The sequence below is a fragment of the Staurois parvus genome, unplaced genomic scaffold (genome assembly GCF_062004578.1).
Source record: "Staurois parvus isolate SC_StPar_1 unplaced genomic scaffold, SC_StPar_1.0 ptg000154l, whole genome shotgun sequence".
NCBI lineage: Eukaryota > Metazoa > Chordata > Amphibia > Anura > Ranidae > Staurois > Staurois parvus.
This window is the reverse complement of record NW_028317950.1, coordinates 25,606,480-25,613,443: the sequence shown is the minus strand read 5'-3', so window position 1 is coordinate 25,613,443 and position 6,964 is coordinate 25,606,480.

Genomic DNA, 6,964 nt, shown 5'->3' with positions numbered 1-6,964 from the left:
CTACAATGTACAAGCCTAAGTATCACTGGAGGAAAGTAGACTGAGGAAAAGCGTCTCCTGCCTGAAACAGAACAGTGACATACTTTCAGTCCAGGCAAAGTCATTGACTGGAATTCAAGAAGCTTCCTTTGTCTTCTCTTTAGGAGTGTAAAAAGATTGGGACCAGTTCACGTGAAGATTTTCCTACATCCTCTGACTAATTAAGGATTTTGTTAGGCTGGGCAAAGCACAATAATTTTATTTCTTTATTTATTACAGGTGCTTATATAACACCATCAATTTATGCAGTGCTTTACATATATTGTACATTCACATCAGTCCCTTACCTTTAAGGGGCGTACAATCTAAAGTCCTTTAAGGTTCATACATACACATACTAGGGCCAATTGACCTATAGACAGGAGCCAATTGACCTATCAGCATGTCTTTGGAGTGTGGGAGAAAACCCACACAGGCACAGGGAGAACATGCAAACTCCAGGCAGGTAGTGCTGTGGTTGGGATTTGAACCAACAACCCTAGTGCTGCTAGATGGAAGTGCTAACCACTCTATTTGGTGTGGTAATATGATTTTGGTTATTACATTAAGGTTAGCAGTAAATTTTATTTAAAGTGAACCTATACTTACGCTTACATGGAAAGGTGCTGCCTTGTATTAACTGCAAGATGGCTAGTGCAACCATGATTATCCAGACATGTTTTATTTTCTTATTATAATAAATCTTATAACACATTATACATGTTATCTGTTACAGGGCCATAACATTCCCTATGATTCATGGATAGGTTTACTAAGAAAAATTATACTGACTCATGACACTGCCTATGTGGGCAATGAGAGCTCTTATAATGGGCAGGGGGATGGCAGATGGGAAAGTTGATAGGGAAAGTCAGGCCACAATAACAAAGTGAAACTAAATCAGGGAGGAGCACAGAGGAGGCTTTTCATGTTTTTGCTTTGTATGACGGTTCAGTATTCAAACCTTCCTTGGAAACCTGTCCCATATGTCTTGTTCATCTTCTGTACGGCCCGCTGAGCTCATGATAATTAGTCATGTCCCTGGTAGAAAAGCAGCTGTGATCGTCACATGCGGTTGTCAACAACCGACATCTGTGTCGTGGTCAGGACCCCAATGCCAAGTGCCGGATAGACCGCAGGGGTCAGGATGAACTGCTGAAGAGTAGACATGTATTATCAATGTGTAATTCTTCCAAGTGCCTCTGCACATACACCATGCCATGATCAACAGCTCTTTAGAGGTTTGTGTACCCAAGAAGAAATGTACAGCTGCTGTTGACATTTGTGTTTCTTGTTTGTGAAAGTCAATATATCATTATGGGACACATAACATAATTCTCCAAATCCCCCCCCCCCCAAAAAAAAACCCAAACCAGATGGAGACAAAATAATACATTGCATGTCAATATATATTTTAATACAGCTCCAGACCTTGATCTTGTTATTTGCATATATTTTGTTCACAATATTCTGTGATTCTTGGGCCATCTGGGCTTAGACTTTTACTGCTTTTACTGTAGGTGCTGCCTCTGTCCTAGGGATATCATTGCACATGGCTGAAAGTTAGGTTCATTCCACCTACCATTATATCTGTACACATTAGGCTTCCATACATACAGTAATGGGTGCCAAAACTAGCAAAATTTAAAAAGTGTGGGGGGGGGGGGGCTGGACTCCACAGAGGAAAGACACACAATATGGGAAAATAAAGAGTAAAAGAAAGATGTCTATTGAATAGGTTACAGGTGACCTTGGGCTTTAAAGTGTTACTAAACCCAGGACCCTGCATTCATTATATCTGGTCTCCCACAGTACACAGAACATGGAAATTAAATTATTTTAGTCAATATAAATTGCTAAATGCCTTTTCTCATCAGCAGTACATAGCAGTTATGTGACTTCTATCAGTGCCCAGCTGAATACTGGTTAAACACCCACACCCCACTCCCATCCTGACCTCTGCACCCCCCTCACTGCTCCTTCTCCTCTTCATCATGATCTCCCTAATTGTCAGCAAAAGGTATCAGTAAGAAAAAACTGAAAAAATCCTCCTGTGCTGATATGGAAATAAACCCTACTTAATAGCGGCCAACACCCTATAGTGATAACCAATCAACCAAATAAAAAGTAATATAGTAAATGGTGCAGACCTAACTAATACAAATAACTAAACATAAAATATATAATATAATATATTGAAATAGTGCTATAAATGTGATAACACAAATAAAAGTGAACAACACTGGTGTAAGGGTCACCTTGATGACCTAAATTGGTGATAAATACACAGAATATCCAATAAATAAACTTGTGTTAAAGTGTCCTTATTCGTACTCAAAAAAAACTATAAACCAAACACTTATAAGTCCATAAATCACAAATATTTGGTGTTCTCAAAACCATGCAATATGTGATAAGTGATAGCTTCGTGCAAGTGCCAGCACACTTTAAATCCACTCCAGCTGCAGTGCCTCCACACCTCCTCAATCAGTAATTGTTATCGGTGAGTACTTTAAAAGAAGCATCTGTACTCAAACTCGTTGCTAAAAAAGTGGTATCAGTGCATCCCTACTAAATACCTTTTCTCATCAACAGTATATAACAGTCTTGTAACTTCTATCAGTGTCCAGCAGAGCACTTGTTAAAGTTTGTAGAAGGAGTTTTCATTCTGCTCTAACTGTCCTATGTGCCTGCTTAACCCCTGACCCTCTATCTGGACAGTGCTGATTGGCCCTGTGTGAAAGGGGCTAAAACTAAACCAATAGTTTTACATAATGCAGCAGCATCCACACGTAGGACACCCAGAATTACAGGTGATTTGTTTTTACAAAGCAAATACACTTTTGCACTCTGGTACTGACAGGATTTTTCTCCCTAATTTATACCCCATGTGGTTAATATGAACCCAGTGCTGACAGAGAGAGGCGGAGGGGGTCAAACAAATTGACTTGTGCCTGACGTCCTCCTTATCATCCAATGACGTCAGCGGTTGTTAGAACATTCACAACTGGCTCGCATGGTGCCCAACACCATGTCTCCTCTCTACTTCCTCCCAACTCCCTAGGGGTAACTAGGAATTGGGAGGAAGTAGAGAGGAGACCTTGCTGAAACTAGCAGCAGAGGAGCTGAGATTGCTGGTGACTACTGGAGGTGATTTGGTGGTATATACCTTGGGGAGGATTGATACATCTGGTGTATGGAAGCCTGATTTAAAAGGCCAGGCGCATTTTGACCTAACTTTTCAGTGGGTATAACCTAGAGGTAAGTGGCTTGAGTGGATGGTGGAGGATCACTGCACTGGTGATGAGGATTGGCAGAAGTGGAATTTAATGAATTGGAGCAGCAACAATTAAGAGAAATGAATCAGTACATAGAAGACTTGTATTGTTTATATACTTTATTTATAAACGGATGAGCACAGAACTTTGTGTACTTTTTTTCACATGCATGCATAAGTAGACACTTAGTAAGATGTATGAGTTAATTGAAAAAAATAATATGAGGCTGTGTTGCACTTATATAAGTTAAATATTTGTTTGATGTGGGAACACATGACAGTAAAGCTGCAACACAATTTTTATTTGGCTATTTAATTTCATATATTGTTACACATTTTTTGGCAATTTAATTTGATATATTTACATGTTTTTCTGAGTGTGGTAGCATGGAGGATATTGTTATTAAGATTGTCACATGGACGCTGGTTGGAGACATCCTCCAACATGACCCCTTCTATCCTTTTTTGGTTTGGGCCTGCCAGATAAGTCAGTTTTCTTCTGCTGAATTCTTCTTTGAAATAATTGGAGATGTAGGAGGAGCATGACAACTATATTCAGCTTAGTGACATACTAGGAGTTGTCACTGCCAGAATCTTGGAGGGATATAAACAGTTAACAGGCAATTCAACACACCTTTTACAAACCAAAAACCAAATTTTCTGCTTTGTGTGGAGTTGTCTTTTAAATACCTGTAGCAATTCTTTATCTGCTACAGTGACCTGCAGAGTCAGATCCCACTGTCAGTAATTGTGAGTTTCTCCAGCAGAAGCCGTAAAAATAACATTATTGAGCTGAAATGTAACAACATCAACGTGGGAGTGTGGTTGCCGTCTCTCTCACATGGAATTTCGGCCAGAACTATATTTATTTGATTTGTTTTTCTTGTTGAAAATATTTGAATGTTCTGGTGTGGTATCCAGAGAATGCTGTCCCAAGACCTTGTCTGCATTCTTCCAAGTTTGACAAATCTATCAATAGTAGTCCAGGATAATTATTTTCTAATTAGCCCTGGGTTTGAAGACTTTTTCATTGCCGTGTAATTTAGAAACAGGTGATGGGGCTGACATAGTTTGTGTCATTAACTGTGTCTAACATAGGGATTGAATATGCCGCGTAACAACATATACAGCTGTGAGAAAAACAAATGGAATTTTCTGGATTTCCACATGACTAATAGAATGTAATCCAATTTCCATATGAGTCATAATAAATAAAAACAGCCTTCTGTTATAAACAATGCAAACAAGTACATATTTTTAATTGATTTGCTAATACTATGGCCCTCAATATTTGCCCAGTATTAGCTGTATATTTACCCGAGAGTTTTGCTATACAAGCGTACCTCAGTTTATGAATTTAATGCGTTCTGCAGGACTTTTCGTATTGCGAAAAATTCATAAACCGAAACAGGGTTTCCCATAGGAATGCATTGAAAACCAATTAATCTGTTCTGGAGGTCAGAAAAAAATAAAAAAAAAGTCTTTTATGTGTTCAAAACACTTTATAAAGTGCACTTTAAAGGCATAAATACTGTACAGGGATATGATTTAAAATTAATTTGTAAATGCATTGAGAACCAATTAATCCGTTCCAGAGGTCATAAAAAAGTAAAAAAAAGTGTTATCTGTTCAAAACTCTTTATAAAGTGCACTTTAACCACTTGCCGTCCGCCTGCTGTTTATAAACGGCAGGGCAGTGGCAGCCCAGGGGCGGGTTGCCGTTCATAAATGGCACCCGCCTTTTCTAGCTGTGCGCTCTCCCTGGGAGCGCGCAGTACCGCGATCCAGTGCCCGCTGTGTCCTCCGGACACAGTGAAACACCGATCGTCGGACGGGACCTCTGTACGAGGTCCCGATCATGTGATCACTGATTGGCCAATCAGTGATCATGTGATCACTGATTGGCCAATCAGTGATCATGTGATCACTGATTGGCCAATCAGTGATCACATGCAAAGTAGTAAGCAAGATGTCACTTGTGAAATCTGTGAATGATCACAGAGGTCACATGGTACAAGGCTATTCACAACAGCCTTGTACCATGTGACAAGCTGTGACCAATCACAGCTCACTCAGTACTTCTCAATGACTGCAAGAATGCAGACAGAGAGAAAGAGAAATGATTGCTTTTACATCCTATATGGATGTAAAAGCAATCAGTGTAAAAAAAAAAAAAAATCTTCATCACCCCCCACAAGTAGTACAGTGTCACCATGGTGACACTGTACTGCTAGGGTGACAGTATGTAAAAAGAAATAAATAAATAAAAAATAATAATATAAAAAATAAAAATGGAAAAAAAAAGGTTTAAAAATTATAATTTTTGGTTAGAAACTAATTTGGATTTTTTTTTTTTTACTAAAAAAATAATGGAATAAATTTTGGTCAAAAAAACACTTTTTTTCAAAATTTTTGGACATTTTTTCATTTACATAGTAAAAAAAATAAAAATCCCAGTGGTGAATAAATACCACCAAAATAAAGCTTTATCTGTCTCAAAAAAATGGTAAAAAATTCATATGGGTACAATATTGCATGACCGCGCAATTGTCATTCAAAGTGTGATAGCGCTGAAAGCTGAAAATTACCCTGGACAGGAAGGGGGTAAAAGTGTCCGGACAGGAAGTGGTTAAAGGCATACTGTACAGGGACATGATTAAAAAAAAAAATTTGTAAATGCATTTTAAACCAATTCATCCGTTCGTATTGTGAAAAAAATTTGTAAACCGAGGCATTATTTTCAATGGATTTTCATTTGTAAACTGAAAATTATGTTAACCGAGGCACGCCTGTATTTCTGAACATGCAGTCCGCACACATCCATCAACAGTTCTTTAAAGATAAGGAGTGCTTTCTGCACTAATCACCTCATTAATAATGCAAATTGAATGTAAATGTGCTTGTGTATTAGCATACAACAAAATAGCTAGACCAAGCTTTTCTTGTTGAGGAGATTGTGCAATCAGACATAAAGCAGAACTAAGCCCAGCAATTTAACAGGTTCCAAAAACAGTTGCATTCAAGGCATGCTGTGAATGATAAATGTCACAGTTGCTTGTGCCCTCAGCCAAACTATTAAGCCATGAAATGACTGGTGTCATAACTGATCCCATGTGCAGAACCATGGCAACTGAAGATCAGACAGAGGCTATGATGGGAGCTTCCTTGGCTGTAAAGGACAGGAGGGTTTAAAGTTATTCAAAATGTTGTAATTTAAAAAAGTAACAAACGTGTTATACTTACCTGCTCTGGGCAAAACCATTGCATAGAACAGGTAAGTATAACATGCTCCTCATCCTCTTTTTTTTGGGTCCACTGCCAGGAGTCCTGGCTCCTCCCCCCAGCCAAGCACCCCCAATAGCAAGCCTCTTGCTATGGGAGCACTCAAGCAGGCTCACTCTCGAGCCACGCTCCTGTGAATGGACATTGTCCATTCACACACAGAGGGTGGCTTGGCCCAGCCCCTACAGTCTCCTCCTGTGATTGACAGCAACGGGAGCCAACTTATTGCACAGCTGGAAATTTATCACGGTACCACGCTTGAATTCACTGAGCTTCTGAGAGCGATTCATTATTTCTCAAATGTTTGTAGAAGCAGTCTGTATGCCTAAGTGCTTGATTTTATACACCTGTGGCCATGGAGGTGATTGGAACACCTGAATCCATTGA